Source organism: Lates calcarifer, linkage group LG16_LG22, assembly GCF_001640805.2.
Source record: "Lates calcarifer isolate ASB-BC8 linkage group LG16_LG22, TLL_Latcal_v3, whole genome shotgun sequence".
Classification (NCBI taxonomy): domain Eukaryota; kingdom Metazoa; phylum Chordata; class Actinopteri; family Centropomidae; genus Lates; species Lates calcarifer.
The window spans coordinates 16,696,269-16,713,503 of NC_066848.1; the positions used below are offsets into that span (position 1 = coordinate 16,696,269).

General features: G+C 38.4%; 1 long non-coding RNA gene and 1 pseudogene across 2 annotated transcripts in view; one reads left to right on the forward strand and one right to left on the reverse strand.

Moving 5' to 3' along the window:
• The window catches only part of LOC127143424 (uncharacterized), a 29,074-nt gene extending 13,442 nt beyond the window's left edge, over positions 1-15,632 (forward strand). For both annotated transcript variants that reach the window (XR_007814812.1, XR_007814813.1), the window contains exon 3: positions 15,144-15,632. This is a non-coding gene — a long non-coding RNA (uncharacterized LOC127143424). The remainder of the gene's footprint in view (positions 1-15,143) is intronic.
• Positions 7,095-17,235, reverse strand: part of LOC108873083 (contactin-associated protein-like 4) — a 102,463-nt pseudogene continuing 92,322 nt past the window's right edge.

Consider the following 17,235-nt stretch of genomic DNA (forward strand, 5'->3'; position numbering starts at 1 on the left):
CTGAGACTGAATAATTACACAGGAGAGGAGAGGACCTTTAGCACGTGGTCTGGCTCAGTTGTAGATGGCTATAAATATGGATAGAGAATGTGATCTGAACACAGATACCACTCCAAACCTGATTATTCACAGTGAAAAGCACTTGTGTGGGTGGTGATTGTGATGGAGGCGGAGCACCATCTTGAGTAGCTTGAATAAAGTTTGATGGCCTTACAGTACCACATTATGCCAGACGAATTGAGGTACTTCATTGAGGTTTAACCATATACATTTAACTCTTAATTTATTGCAATTTGAAATGTGGAGATGGGAGATGTTTATGTAATTAGCAGCATTACAGTTAAGGGAAAGAAACAGCCATTCTTGAGTTACTGAAAAGCTATCTTTCAAGCAATAGCAATACACAATTTTCCAATAAATTGCTAAATATGCTTCTTCTGGCGAGTACTGATGGTTTGTATAGGTGACAGAGTGACATATTGCATTATCATCATCATCATCATCACATGATTGTACAGAGTTCTGCAGGAATGAGTCCTAAATCCCAGAAATGCGTCAGCATTTTACTACTTCTGATCCCCTCGACCCAAAGTCAATGCATTTTTGGTTAGATGCCTGAAATAAGTCTGTGGTTAACAGAAGACATTTTAACGTTTTATTTTACGACATAAAATACATCAGAAAAACCAAACGTATGATTTTTTTAAGCTTTTACGTGTCTTTAAAAAAAAAGCAGTCGCAAACAGATTACAGACTTTGTTGACGTCATGATATCTAACACGAAAACTGATCTACTCACTAGTGCGCCTTTACAGGTCATCTCGTTCTGTTTATACTTAAATACTAACGTGTGGTGGTGGTGTAGTTCATTTATAGCCTAACATTAGGTTTTTTGCTTCTGGCAGTTGCATTTAGACTTCAGAAATCGATAAGTGGTGTTAATTTGTGAAGATTATCTTGTGCACAACATTTAAGTATCAAACTTTTGTTGGTCACAGAGCTTATTTTCCTGCAATAATCCAAAAGTCAATGAAAAAACCCCATTAGCTTTTTGTCGAGGGAACCAGAGTGATGCTAACTTCCAGGCTGGATTACAAAAATGTCATCCCCACACCACTCTACGCAGAGCAGAAGGTCAGTCACAACACAAATGTGTATGATTGAGTTACAGAACAATCAGATTTCTTTAGTTTGATCAGCTGAATGTGATTTATCTGATGTAGTGTGCAAACATTACATATGTACATATAGACTGACCAGCAGGCACAGTCAATACAAAATCAGCCTGGTGGGGGAAACCAAAGTGCAGCTATCAAACTTCTTTGTTGGCTGGGCTGCTGTGAGCTATCTGAAGAAATGAATAACTAAAAAAAAAAAAAAAAAAAAACCTCATATGGGCTGATACAGTATGTACAGATTCATTTGTGAATGCATTATTCATATTCCCCACGTAACCACAAACACATTTCTTCTAAAACCTAACTCCATCTTTAATTCATTACTTTAAACATTCCTCTTACATCTTACTGGGTGCATAGAATGTCCTCTTGCAGAGTGCCTAGTGGTTCTGTAGGGCAGGTCAGGACTAATGAACACTTAATACATTTTCAGTGTTCAACAGCATAGGAAACAGTATAAACCGTATAAGAAATATGGCTGTTTTAAATGTCAGTCTGATGCTTTTGGGTAAATCATATGCAAGATCTGTTTGTTTTTAAAGCTTGGTATGCAAAGAAAAACTAGATTTTATATAGCACAGGTCAGTAAGTTATCTTTCCCTGATTTTTTTTTTTTTTTTCCTCAGCAGTCATATTATATTGAAAGTTGAACTTCACAAATCGAAGTAAATTGACTTTTACTAGAGGCTTCTCAACACCATTGTCAGAACTGATCTCCTGACCTTGGAAAATGAGAAACCTGGCAAGAAACTAATGCAATGGCTCCATACACAACCTTTTCAAATCTATCAGATATACAATGTAGTAGCCATTTTGTGCTATGAAGCAATAGGAATCAAATCACATGAAGTAGTTAAAACTGAATTAGATAATGTTTGAGTTAACATGTTGCTGTTACTATTCACTATTCCAGGTTTCTTATTTACTTAGGTGAGTCAGTGTAGGTTTTAAAACACCCAAGCAATAAAATGTTATAATTTCCTCATGTTTTGTGATAACCTGAATAGATTATGATGAGTTGGGAGAGTGTCTCAGTATTTTAGTTGAGCAGATGAATTATTGAGTTACATAGTGTCCTTATGGTTTCTAACCTTATTGTATCGATTTCATCAAAACCTAAATTCAAAAACCTCCGCTTCAAATTCACATATCACTGCCTTTGAAGGATTTTTGAGGTTCATGCTAGTTAATTCAGAAATCACTCAGTGGCGGTGGTGGGAGGAGGATCAACCAGCAACATACTGCAATGACAGCAAACATATCCACACCAGTGGGAATCAAACCCTCCCAATAAACATTCAAGGTTCACTGCCACTGTGTCGTTAACCAAGAATCAAAAACCCATAGTTAACATGGCAACAGAAGGTGCTCAGTATGTTTGTATTGTCAGATCCAGAACTCATGGCAGCAAATCCACATCACACAAAACAGTGAGGAAATGAGCAAGAAGAACCACTGTGCTGGAGGGGTGTATTTATAGGATTCAGATAATTAGGTGATGCAAGCCAGGTGTGTCAGTTGAGGCAGGTGAGGTGAATGTTCTCCTAATTGAGCTGGAGCTGGGAACTTGAACATGGCATGTTTGTAAGGCTACCTCAGCCTGCAGGGTTAGAGTTTGGGTTCACGAAAAAAAAGCCACCACTTTAACTTTTAGATTCAGGATTACGCCAGAAAATTCTAATGAATCTTAACCCCACCATCAGGTTTATTTCTGTGTCTAGAGCATCTCTGCATTTGAGAAATATTTAAATAAAAACTCCAGTCTACTACATTAGAATTTCGTATAATGAACAACGGATCAAAAACACTTCCCCTAACAGATAATGACACTTTGATATGACCCCAGACTAATAATGCCTATTTATTCTTCTTTTCTTGCTGCAGTACTAGTATTTTTCTAAATTACTAAAATACTCCAATCCACTGCAGTAGAAAAGAAAAATAATGTGAAACTGGATGTTTGTCAGAAACTAATATTTTAATGCAGCCATTAATGAGAGGCTCCAAATCCACTTAATGCATGAAAACAGAAAAGGGCTTTTTAAGCACAAAGAGATGGACTCAGTCTCATCTTCAGAGAGTCTGAAGATGAGAGTCTAAAAGCTGTCCTCTAAAATTGTTAGTATGGCATTGCAGATTAGCCCAACATCCTCTGGGTGTATTCATTCTTCATCAGACTAGCTCAGTATTATCTCAGTCATAGGCAGCTGAGAATCCAATATTGTCAGTGAAACTGCATTAACCTCATAAATATTCCCAGCAGACCCGTGGCAGTTTGGGACCATTTAAGCCACAGTTCTTTCAGAGGGGCCATTTAAATTAACCCTGAATAAGAATGCCCATTTTAAAAGCATCATGGCGTGAGAAAGAACTGAAGCCGAGTGGAACCGGACAGAACGGGAGTCCCAATACACATCATCTAGATGCAGGAGCAGCAGCTCCATTTCAGTCTGCCTCAATGTTTGGTGAGAAAACAAACAAATGTAGCAAGTTAGAGCAATTTAGATATGCAAGTTTTATACTCGTGCCACCTGCAGGCAATGAATTGCACAGCTGAATTCTTTTTTTGTCTCTGCACAGTCCGTCTGTGTGTCCCATTCTCACGAACTTTCGAGACTGCTTTGTTGATATGTGAATGTGTTCTCTGAATTTGGTTGCAGCAGCAGCACAGTGAATTATCTTTTATAAAATGGACCACACCTGCAAGAGTTTGGAAAGAATTGAAAAAGTGTGGATCAATAACTAAATGTTTGTAGGCTAATTCCAATATGCTACCTGATGCCTCAAAGATGGTGATGTAAAAACAACAACAACAAAAAATGGAGGTAAAAGCAGCAAATTGGTGAAAAGAACTGTGGTCAGATCAAAATGGTGGTGGCCCATACTGATACTGGCTTTCGAATTCCATGTACTAAACACAGTTGAGTTGTTCGCTAAATGCAAAGCACCTCTGAGGAGACCACACAGTGGTGATATTGACGCCATTATTTAATATGAGGATCAGGTGTCAGTGGGATACTGTGTGTGTATCATCTCTGCCACTGCTGCTGTGTTGCCATCACACCATGGAGAATGTGAGATGAGAGGAAACGGGGAAGGGAGCCAGGGTTGACAGCCATGCTGTGCTCTCTGGCATGGTGTAGGTGGTTAACTATTGTGTGGCTGTCTTGCTTTGAATAAAGTTGTATGAAAAGCAAAGTCTCAAATGATGACAGCTGAAACTGTGAAATGGGGCAACACTCACAGTGATTCTGGTGTCATGTGGCAAGTCTCACAGCCACTGTCTCTTTTTCCATGCAGCCAAAAAAGAGTTGTCATGAGCCAAATTTGACTCCATGGGAGTTTTGCCTGTGCGCTGTTGACCCCTGACGACTGCAATGTCAGTGTGCAATCGGAGGTGGTCTACATGGTGTCAGTGAGGCTTTTTAACAGAGGTGGCCAGCTGACAACGGGGGCAGCAGAATCTTGAATGTGACACAGCCAGCAGCCGCAGCACACAGCTGAAAAGTCTTTTAACATCAATAAATATCACATTCATATTCTGGATGCATTTGCCTGCATGATTATGATGGATGCACAGGCGGTACAAAGCCAGAGGTCTGTGCTGTTGTTTATGATCAGGTGACTTTCTGTTCATGGTGCTGTGCTCCCATGAGATATTTAATCAGATATAGCAGGCGGCTGTTAATTGTCCAGACCACACAGTGTTTTGTAGGAGATCAGGACATCACAAAAGCTCTCCACCTCCTTTTCTGTTCATCACATCTTTATTAAATGCAGCAGCTTTTGTTTATTGTTAAAGCTTGACACCTGCATTGACTGAGCAAAATGAATGGAATTCAGTTGTGGTTTTGTGCAGGCTGTGTGATGCATTTGTCTGCAAACTTTTTAAAGGAAAGTATTTAGCTTTTAGCTTTTTGTCATCATCTGAGTGCCATTTTTAAAATATTTATTTGACCAGTGCATTAACAGGATACTTCCATGCTTTGTTTTTGCCAAAGGGTCAAAGCCAAAGTGCCCTCTATTCCCTCTTCCTCTGTTGTTAGCTCAAGTGCCATTTTATTGTGACCTCAGAGTAAATTAAACCTTAAATCTTCAGTCCTGTGTAGTCCTCAAATTTCCTCCCCAAGCTTGACCTGGCTTACTCAGGTCATTATTAACCTTTATTAACCCTTAGTATTAACCTTTATCTAGGTCTTTCACCCTGAGCCTGGCTGCAAGCCAATACTTATGATGAACTCCTTCTCTCATACAGACAACCATCTGCAGGTACACTGTTCAGTCATACAGTCTTGCTGCTTTAACTTAACTTAGGATCATGAGTCATTAAGTAAATGTTTGAACTGCCTGTAGATATCAAAACAAAACAGTGGTAGTCTTAATATGGCTAAAATGAAGCTTTAGTTAACCAGCCATCACATGCACACAGAAAAAAAACTTTAAACACTCTCCCCAACTGATACTAAAGCAAACCCTTTAAACAGTCATGACAATAAACCAGCAGGCACTCTTTGATTAAGAGAACTCATTTACATCAAGGCGAAGTGGTCGGCCATTTTTGTTTTCCACAGGAGTTTTTGCTGGTTCATTGTAATGCGAAAAGCAGATTCACAAACCCACTGAAAATTTGTGCCAAAAGGCAGAATTCAGATGATACATGCAGAAAGTCTTACAGTTCTCGCTACAATTATTTCTTCATATTCTGTATGAGTTCAGACACACTCCTGTATGCATTTTAACCCTGTTGCTACTGGACAGGTTTATGATGAGAGCTAAGGATAAAATTACCACTATAAATTAAATCAATGTATCACTATAGTGGTATTATTGACAGTGTGTTATGGTAATATTGAATATTTAGACTATAGTTTATAGTCACTACCATAACTGGCATTATGCAAACTAATAAGGGCCATTATCCAGCTTAATTAGCTGATTCTAATTAAATGTAAACGTAATTCTTACCCTTACCCTGCAGTTGCAGTGCTGGTGCCTGTTTTCAGCCCTGCTCCTCAGAGAATCTGTGCATGTCTGTTTCATTGCCTTATAATGAGTACAATTTATTTTAACAAATGAAGCTCACATTCTTAGTGACACTTTTCCCATTATACTCTAATTTCAGTATTAGGACTTATGGTGGCTCACTGTCATGTAACCCAGGTTTTCTTAGAGGAACATAATACTTATAAAATTATCTTCACTAACTGAGGTGAAGATGATCTTGACTTATCTGAATTGTTTTCCTCTCTTGGTGCTGCAGCCTGTGTTACTACAATAAGTCCTCTTGTCGTTCTCCCTAATGAGGTGTTATTAGATGCACGGATGCGTTCCTCTCTGTAAATAATACCTGCTGACAACCACCCAGCTGCTGTCATCTGGATCATCAGAGTCCTGGTGGATGTGTGGGTGTAAAGAGGGGCGGATGGCAGGAGGTGGGAGGCCCCCATCACATATCAAAGCTCTGTGTCCGTATGTTATCGTTTCAGCTTGGAGAGAGACTAGGTGGGCCTTTGACAGGAATTAGCTTGACATCTCCAGCACCTGAACGCTCCACAAAGCAGCAGACAGCAGAAGTTATCTCCTCTCTGCAGACAGCTGCATATTAATATCCATCAGAAATGCCACATGGTGAAGAAAAGATCCATCCGCTAGCAACTTTTAAAGAGAACGTTCACAAATGTAAATTTATGTTAATTACATTTTTTGTCTCAGCTTCATTTAAGAGAGAAATAATTGATTCAGACATTAGGTTTCTAAACCTCAAATGATGCTGCTTTTTGTGCGGGTTAAAAGGTGTGCATTGATTGAACTCAGAATCTCATGTTCATTGATCCAGCTCTACTTTGTACCATTTCACACAGACAAAAATACATGATTGTAATTCAGCTAAAAGGAAAGATGAAACCACTCCACAAAAAAGATCAATCATTTTATTGTCACTGAACAGAACTGTGTTTGTTACTAAAATATCTGTACAAATGGAAATCTGACAGCAGATCACTCAAACTCTTTGACATTACAGTAACACTCCAGTACTGTAAAGATCATTGTGTTGTCATAACTCAAGAGGTGATGCAGCGCCAGAAGAGAAACCAAACCTCTGCCTCACAAAACCTGAAACTGACTCCTCAAAACAACAACAGCCCACGCTGTGTAAAGCTGCTGCAGCGTCAATCAGCCTCTAGCAGAAAGAACTGTCACATCAGGCTGAAACTGATTCATTTTTATCAACTGCTTTGTGTCTTATAATATCTTAATGAATATGACCACTTTCCATGAAATACTGATGCAACAAGATTTTCTTCTCACTTTCACAGCTGGAATATTTTATGGTCCACAGTAACTCTATCTGTCTCACTACCTTTACTCTTCAGAATCACACTGAGAGTTGAAGGCAAGCAAGCCACAAAGAAGAAACCAAAGCAAAGTTCTGCTTTCAAGCTGTAACTCACAGAGAAGCATGGTGAGCAAAACACAAAGACTTTCAGAAAAAAATGAGAAATGTTCAATGTGAACAGATACATTTTGATTTCCCACAGTTCCTTCAAGTAGGTATAAAAAAGAAAGAAAATAACAAAAACAGCAATAATGGCAACAAAAAAGGGGAAAAACAAAGTGAAAATTGAATCTCTCTCTGACATGAATATATGGCTCACTCACTTAAAACAGCAAACATTCATTATACATGTAAGAAAATGCATTTAAATCATCCCACACCCCTAACTTTCATACCAACTCCATGAAAAATGCACTTTCTCATTTAGTAATTTCAAACATCTCAATAGAACAGAAGAAAGACTGATATAAAGTCATAATTTTAAGATTTGCATCATTAGATATTTACAATTGTTCGACTGACAGTATTGACACATTATAAATTCAATACTTTGTTTTTGTGCATCTATATACAGTCTTTACAAAAATACAACCACAGAAACAAAAACAAAACAAAACAAAGAGAAGAAGACAGAACAAGAGTTTTGTTTGTATCTTCCTGTCTTGTTGAGCCACCGCTCAGGCTCAGTTTTTAGGGTAAAGCACTGAGGCTTGACAAGGCATCACTGTCTCTTTCTGTCTCCTCAGCTCCAACACCTGCTGCCAGGTCAGCAGCAGGTCAGGCCTCCACCTAAATAAAATATTCCTTCTGGTTTTCACTTGGACCATTGTGTGAGCTGGTCTGGCTGCTGAACGGCAGCTCTGGGCTGTCTTCAGGTTTTACTGTTTTTATTTCTTGACTCTGACACATCCCTTTCCTCCTGTAGAGGAATCGGGCCGTTATGGCTAATGCAGACACAGTCACGAAGATCACCACCGCTATCACACCTGTAAAGCAGAGAAATGGCAAAAGTTAAAGCAGCTTGGAGGAGAGAATGTCGGACTTCCTTACTCACAGATCTATGTTAGAGAACTCTACTTTATTTTGAATAAATGTCAGTGTAGCTTTGGCTAAACTTCTGAGTCACTGTATTGCTGGAAAATAAATACTCTCATATTGACGGCAGCAGATTTTCCTCCAGGATTTCTCTATACGTTGCTGCATTCATTTTACCCTCAAGTTAAAAAGTTTCAACTAAAAATTCACAACTTCATGGAGGAGAATTTGGAGACTCCCACTGTATCGGGATTGAGGCCATATCAACTGTCAGCATTTTGTGTTTTCAATTGATTTGTATGACTTCACTTCATTATTGTACGGAGAGAGAAGTGAAAAAAAAGACGACCTGGCAGATGATCAGTTCAACAACTGCACTTATTAATGACAACGCTGAGGACAGGGTCTGATGTAAGCTCAAAAAATGTGTGTGTGAAGTGTAGCTGTATATGTGAGTTCTGGTACATTTAAAATTTTAATATTTTAACATGCAGGTAGCACATTACAATGCTCTGTGACTTAATAAGCTAAAGAACCAAATTAGAGACAAAACATTATGAAATAAAACTCCTTACAAAGCAACTGCTAAGTGGCCAAACAGGCATGAGAAAACACTAAATTGCTTTTGCTCCATCATTAGTGGTGCAGTCTGCTTATTTTCTCCAGGCTCCCTGGGGCAGTTTCGGCTATTAGGAAGGTCTCTGCACCAATGTTAGCAAATTTAAAAAATGGTCAGTCATTGTACTTTCAGTATATTACAAACAGTTGTGTTTTCCTTTGTGTACTCAGACATAGCCACGCTGTTTCACTCTTATGGGGTTTTTTCAGGCTTTCATTTACACTGCATGCAACTCAGTGTATTTCACTGCCAGTTCTTCTGAGGTGTAGAAAAAGACACAGGTGTAAAAGAAAATAAAAGAATGTGAAGTTTTCAACTGTATCTTAAACTCCTGTAGAGCACATCTTCCCTGCTTGCTTTGCTGGCAATTTCTGTCCCATAATGGATGATAATGGCAGTGTGACAGTGAAACATGTTGCTGTTGCAGTACCTCCAATTAGAGCTGAGTCACTCCTGATGGCATTAACTAGAGGCTGACCAGTTCCCACTGATCCAGAGTGGCCTGCAGCACAGAGAGACGGAGAAAATAGACAGGAGAAACAGAAAAAAAAAGTGCAGTGAGAAAGGAAAGGTAGGAGGACATGAGTAGAGGAAGGATCACTGGGGAATAAAAAGAGTGATAAGAAACAAATAGAGGAAGTGAAGTTGAACAGATGAGAATAAAAGGAGCAGGGAGGTCATCGGGGACATGAAGAATAGAAATGGAGGTACTGCAAAAGAGATGCTCAACACAGAAAATGTGGAGGGAAACAGGAATCATACCATCAGTCAGAGCAGATAAGGCATATGGGATATCACAGTACATCTCACTGTTATCTGTATGACTGACCACAGGGGAAAGATATAGTAATGGAAACTCTTTCCTGGACTGAATCAACTGCCTCATCTAATGGCTGTTAACCCAGTGTCATTACATTATCAGGAACCCAAAGGTCCCATCATGAAGTTTGAGAGTTATCACCTGCACAGATGGCTGGACAGTTCTGCCTATGATAGCCTCAATAATATTTATTAATTTTAGCCCCCTGAGAAAGTGGGTGCACTAACAGTAGACTTGTAACTGCATTATGAACCTATTGTGTTAATGAAGTCACCCAAAAGTTTCTGAAGAGACATTATGAAGCCTCTATCTTCTCACTTACTAAATCAGAAAGTTAGATTAGATAGATAGAATTAGGTGGAACAAGCTGCACCCATCACAGCTGAGAGAGGCTTCAGTCCAGCAAATATACCTCCAAACTCCAAACATACCCCTCCTTACAGCCTTTCTATATTTGGTGCATATATTGTGTGTGTCAAAATGTAAAGTAGTCTGTTACTTTCCTGGAAATGAAACACTTGAAATGACAAGTGTAAATGGGTTCTAAGATGTTGACAATGCCAGTAAAGAAAATGACAAAATCTTCCTTTGACCTGATAGGTGATGCGTGGTTTCTGCTGCATAGGGATTGGCTGAAGTGGAGCCACAAATGGACTGGGCCAGTGGGCCGATAACAGTGACAGGGCTGGTGTCTGGGTGGAGCAGAGCAGCTTTCAGAGGGCTGATGGAGTTAAAGAGGACAGCAGACAGGCAGCCTGTGAAACCCAGAGATGCGATCCGAGCCAGTTCTGGATCCAACTCACCAGAGTCTGGAGAGAAAGAGAGAGAGCGAGAGAGAGAGAGAGAGAGAGAGAGAGAGAGAGAGAGAGAGAGAGCGAGAGAGCATTGATTTGGCCTTAAGATCTTTGGATTTCCAGTGGAGATCACATACACTTTCCCTGTATTACATGAAACATTTTGCACCAGTCTGATTTTACCTAAAAACCCTCCCATCATTGGTTCAATCAAAACATGCTAAAGGATGAGCATTACTTTTTATAGTGGGTTTGCAGTGGTGGTGCTACACCTGGGTCAGGAAGTCCCACAGCCTCTCATCTTATCAACAACCTATTCCTTAATCTGTCTCTGAGGGCACAATGAACATAACTAGGTCATGACAAAGTAAATTACAGTGTTGCCATGTCTCTGTTACACATCTGATCTGTATCAGTGCAACCTGAGGAATATAGCCAAACTTTATTGTTCAATACTGCGACAAACCCATATGGAACTACAGAGGCACTGTACACTGTACTGCTACAGCTTTCCAGAACAAACAGTACTGCAATGTCAAAGCATCCATGACCTCCCACAGGAACACCCTCAAAGGGATTATGGCTTTTATAAATCTAGCAGTATGAATACCCTGTCTAGAAAGTTTGGAAAGTTGTTGTGTACATGCTGTGTACAATCAGAGGAGCAAACAACCTTCTTGCTGAGTTGGCAGGGATACCAGCAGGGGAATTCTGTTGCTGTATATAATGTTGTTGTCCTTAATATTACTCCTGTGTTCAGCAACATGTTGAATCCTTGTGGCATTTATCTGTACATGAAGCAATCTTGCATTATGTACTGTATGAAATCCTGTATGTTAAATAGCAGCTTTGTGCTTGTGTTTGTGAAATTTAGTTTAATAATAGTTTGACTTGTTGCTGACAGCTGGCTGTCAGTCTTTTCATGTAAAGATTTATACCACCAAAAGTAAATGAATTCATAATGAGTCAAGTAATGTGCTGAGCTGTGATGCCAGTTATTTAATTTTTTAAAGCTAAAAAAAAATGTCACTTTTCTCACATCTATGTCTGGATGTATGTCAACTGTCTCACTTACTGTGCACTCTTCCAAGAACCAGCAACGTGATACCACTGAATTCTACATCAGATGTCAGGTTGAAGTCCTCTTTGGTGTTCTGGTCAATCTGAAAGAAAAGTTTTACTTATTGGTAGCTAAACACCTCAAAATATACAACTGATGACACAACAGAAAATGGTAGAAATGTACAAAGAACCATGCTTTAGTTGTTGTGATTTTTCTTTCCTCATGATTACATGAGCTAAGCCTGAAAAACCAACAATATAACACAAAGGGATTCAACACGCTGTGATGGGTAGAAATTCTAGTTATCATACTACCAGGACCTAAGATTAGAATTAGTTGGATGTTACAGTGTCCTGCTCTCTGATATTTGTTTTTAAGAAGTCATGAATGCAGTGAGTGAAAATTTCATCTGTGATTTGGAAGTATCATCAGTGTGGTTATGCCTAAACAGAGATTATGTCTTTCAATCAGGTGCCCCAAAATTAACTTTAATTTATGGGGAATCCAACTGAGCCACCGGAGAAAGTACTATCTTTGAACGTATAAAAAATTTCTTTGAGAGGTTCCACTGCAGCTCATGCTTTATTATCTATGAGTGTTTCCTGCAGCTGTCTTATTCTTGTTTCTCCTGCTGGTTGCTGAAGTTGACTGACAAAGTGGCTGTTAAGAACACCAGGTAGACTCAGGCTTTATTATTGACTGAATAAAATAGTGCAGTCTCTTGGGTGCATTTGTGTCTTACCTGCACAGAGGCAGCGTCTGCCAGTCTGTTGATGGTAACGGTATGTAGCTGTCCGTTGGCGAGGTTCCTCACTTTGCTCCTTAGGATTTCTGCATCCTTGCTGCTATCCAGTCTGTATCGCACCTCTAGCTTGTCTGAACACACAAAAATCAACAAAACATCACACTGGTATATTCCTCTGTGGCTCAAACACAGAAAAAACTTCACAAAAGAACAAATGAAGTTTTTAAAATGAAATCTTTAAAATGCAAAATTTCTCAAAAGCAACCTCTTACAAAATTATTTCTTGTGTGTTATAGTGTTTTTGGCAGACAGCAGCATATTAATAAATAGATATAAAGATATCATTACTCATTTGTGACATTTACTTAAATGTTCATGATTTTAACCTATGAAGCAAACATTTCACTTCCATTAACTGCTCAAAAAACACCCAATTACATGTGGTAAAAACAGACCATTGAAATTGTCTTCAAATATTTTCTTTGCTAAATCTGTCCTTGTACTCATCGCCTACTTTATAGAAAATTATTTTGAGTATTAATATGTATCAAGAGAGGTCTGGATGTTCCAGGGCAACAGCAGCTGAATAATAAACCAAAAAGAATCCAATATTTAGGCAAAATACTGCCAATAATACTATACAGAATCAAGTTAATTTATATGATTTTCATGGCATTTGAGATGAATAATTTCATTCAATTCTGTGTATGAGAGGAAGATATATTAAAAAATCAGACATTTCTGGAAAGCATAGTTCCTTCCATTATACTGTGCATTTAGGATGATGACTAACCCATATGAGCATATCTTGAATAATAATTCAAGAAATGCATGTAATCCTGGTGAGGCCACAGTGTAATCTGAATAAGAGAGAAGAGATTCTATGTATTCTGGAGAGACAGAAAGAGACATTGTCTTTTAATTACTTTGATACAAGATTGCTTTTTCTAAACCTTCATGCCAATAAAGCACCTTTAAATTTGAATTTGAGAAAGTGAGGGCAGCAGACAGAGTAAAAGGAGGGTTTTCTGAGTTCTTAAATCATGCATTATTCATATTTTTTCAGTCCTGCTAATTATTTTTTAACACTTAATGCTTGTCTTTTGTACCACCTTTATTAGAGGAGAAGAGACAGGAGAAAGTGAGAGGCAGTCTTACAGTGTGTTCAAACTGTAATTACCACAATTAACAAGTCACACAAGGTGACTATTGAGCAGACAGACCCAAATGACTCAAGTGATTTTGTAGGTGGGGAAATGTTGCTGATGGGTGAAATTTTCACCATTCAACATTTGTTGAGCTTTTTTTCTTGACGTTTTCCGACTGAAGCCTTTCAGTTTCTGGAACAAGAGTTACATCTATTGAATTTTAAATGGAGGAAAATGTGTTTATAGCAACTTAGATCACTCCAGTACAACCACTAGTTCTCTAGTGCTTTCAAGTTGTGGTAGCTAAAATAACGCAGTAAAATTATATCAGGTTATATTATGTTAAACTTATGCTCCACTAACATCTTCTAGCTGAGAACCAACATCACCACAGTAATAAATGAAATTCCATTATGCCAAACTATTTATTTACTAACACTTGCACAAGCACCTTTTCATTTATTGAATGAATTCATTCATTCATTCATTCATTCATTCAGTTTTTACTATAGTTGAGTCTATATGCATATTGTACTTTAAATATTTGGCACTTTTTATTTTTGTCATGTACTACTTCAGTAACCCTGTTGTTTGTCTTTGTACTTTTCTATAATCAGGGTTAGGGATGGTCTTTTTGATATTTTGCTAATTATTCCTCTGGTTTCTGTTTTGTACTAAGTCTCTTTCGTACCATAAATTAAATAAAATGAAAACTAAAAAAAGCATCAACCCAGATGCAATTTGATGTTGAAGTACCAGAAGGATACTTTAAAAGATAAGGTTGGCAATAATTTTACTCTTCACAAACCCATAAAGAGACCAAAACCAACAATGTGTTAGTCTCTCAATAGTTTCCAAATCCCACAGCCTATCTGTAGCACACAGCTCCAAGTCTGTATGTGTAAATCTTTACATCAGGCTTTGGCTACACAGACAATGCATCATTGTTCTTTTTGGTCTTTTCATGGGATTTGTTGACAATAAGAAATATTAATATTTCTCCAGACATGTCATTCAAGATAATGGAGGAAAATACCAAATCAGAGAAAAGTACACCATTTGCCTGTAAAAACTTTAAGGTGACTCTGCTACACAGATGCAGTTCCACCTTCTTTCATCGCTAAGAACACAACAGCACATCATTCAAGGTGCTCTCAGTGTTGCCACTAAGTTTTATCACAGCAAGAAATCTGTTCCACAGTTTTAATGCAGCTACCTGTTAACTACTTGATCACCATGGTAATGGTAATGACCTGCTGGGCATTAGCTTCCTTCAGTCTAAGTCATTAAAGCAGTCTATTCACAGTCTATTTACAGCTAATCTAGACAGAAACCCACTTATAGTAGGTTTATCAGCCTTCTTTGTCCTCTCCAATTCAGATGTTCTCACTTCTTACTTTTCAGATTGAACTCAAGACAAGTTGATTAAACACAGTCACGAATGGCAGCAGAAGAAAGGAGGACCAGATGAACAGAAAAATAAGGAGGCGGAGAGAGAAAGAGGAGCAGGAAGGAGCAGAAGAAGAGGGAAAGGGTGACAGGAGAGAATAGAAGAGGAGGAAGTTATGGATGTCTATGTGTACTGTTTATCAACAGGAATGTAATCTAAAAGCTGATGTAAAAACTTGTTAAAATCAAGACAATTGTCACTACCTAACTGAATAACACCTGTTATTGCTTTTATGTTGACAATGATGATGTAATTAAAGTTATTATGTTTTTCATGTCACCTTATGAAGACACAAATGTTGGTTAATCCTCCATGCAACATCAGTTATTAACCCTCTTTTTTATATATTTGTATGTATTTTCATTATTTGACAGTAAAAGAGGTTTTATATGAACCCTTTCTATGAAGCATCGTAAGTAAGCACACAAACTCAGATTAAAACAAATTAGGAAGGACAAAATATGCTTCTTTCTTTCTTTCTTCTTTCTTCATTCAAATGATGAAAAGTGATTAAAAAAAAAAAAACTGTGGACCATGCTTACCAGGTACAATAGAGGAAGAAACAAAAACCTCCTTCATTCGTGATGCCAAACCCAGATGCTTAGATACAATACAGTGACCACTCAACAGAGAAAAATAAGTATTTCTTGTTACAAATACAATACAGGTAAGAGGGTCTAGTTACTCACCATGCTTGTTGAGCAGAAGAGCAAGATACTCTCTGTGGTAGGAGCCAACGTAGAGGAGCAGAGCAGGACTCTGGGTAGTCCTGAAGCTCAAGGAGATATTTTCTGCTCTCAGGGTCATGTCAGAGTATATGGAGGAGGGATGGGTGCTGTTGCTCCTGTTTAGCTCGTTCACCACCTGCTCTTTGAAGGTGTAGCTGATGGAGGTTCCTGACTTGAAGCTGGCTGAAACCTCTGCAAGGACGAAGATAATGTCAGGAAGTTTAATGCTGTACATGTGGAAAATACATGTGTATTTTCAAATTTTACTGTCAAAAGCTGCGTTTGAGTGAAGTGAAAGTTTTGTTTACAGTTGTTCCTCCTCACATCAAGTATTTTCTTTACCATTTTATCTGTATTTTGCTTGATAAATAAGGTCCAATAAGTTTTTACCCAGTGCACACACTCACTTATCATTTCACTTTAACTCACCAACATTGTTCCCCAGAGACAGTGTGACAGTGTATTATTTGCATTTAAATTTGCATGAGAGTATACCGTATGCCTTCACACTGCATCTAAGTAACAACTAATCTCACTGTGCGACCGTACCAGTGAATCATATACGTTATGTTGAGCGCCTCAGGAGCAATGACAACACCTAATTAGTGAGCTGTTGAACAGGCAGCCACAGAAAAACCACCTGACAGGTGAAAAGAACAATACAAAATTTGGCTGCTAATTATAACACAGTTGTGTATCACAGTTGTGATTTCCGCTGCAGATATATCTGAGGGGCAGGCAACAGAGCCGGGGCTGTTAATTATTGAATACATCTGAGTTACTGTGCTGACATGATGACTCAGCCTTCCTGATAACAAGAAGCCTAGGTCTGTGGTCTTAAAAATGCATTAGTATAGTAAATATTACTGTAATAACTAGAGACAAGATTTTGAATGATTCAGGCAAACATTACATATGTAGCCAGAATAATTAGCTACCACAGACTTTATAAGTGGCTTTAAGATATATATTTAGTTTCCCCACAATCAAGATCATTAGGAGGTGTGTAAAATATGTGGGTAAATATATGATTTTATGTGCTAAGCATACAGTGGTGCAGCGTGCACCTCCAAACCTTAGGGCTGTATACATTGTGCAATGTGCTAATGATTCTCCAAGTTTGTGTACCTCCTAGACTCTAGCTTATCTGTGACCTCCTTTGGCGCGTATGGTCTCTCTTCATCTCAAAATGTGTCTGTTTTATTTATAGACTTTCAGGTGCTGCACTGTAACAGCAGCTTTTGGGAAACAGTAACTGTTGCGCAGAAGTCACTGAATGACCCTAGAGTCTAAGAGATGTCCACATTCTTGTTTAGTT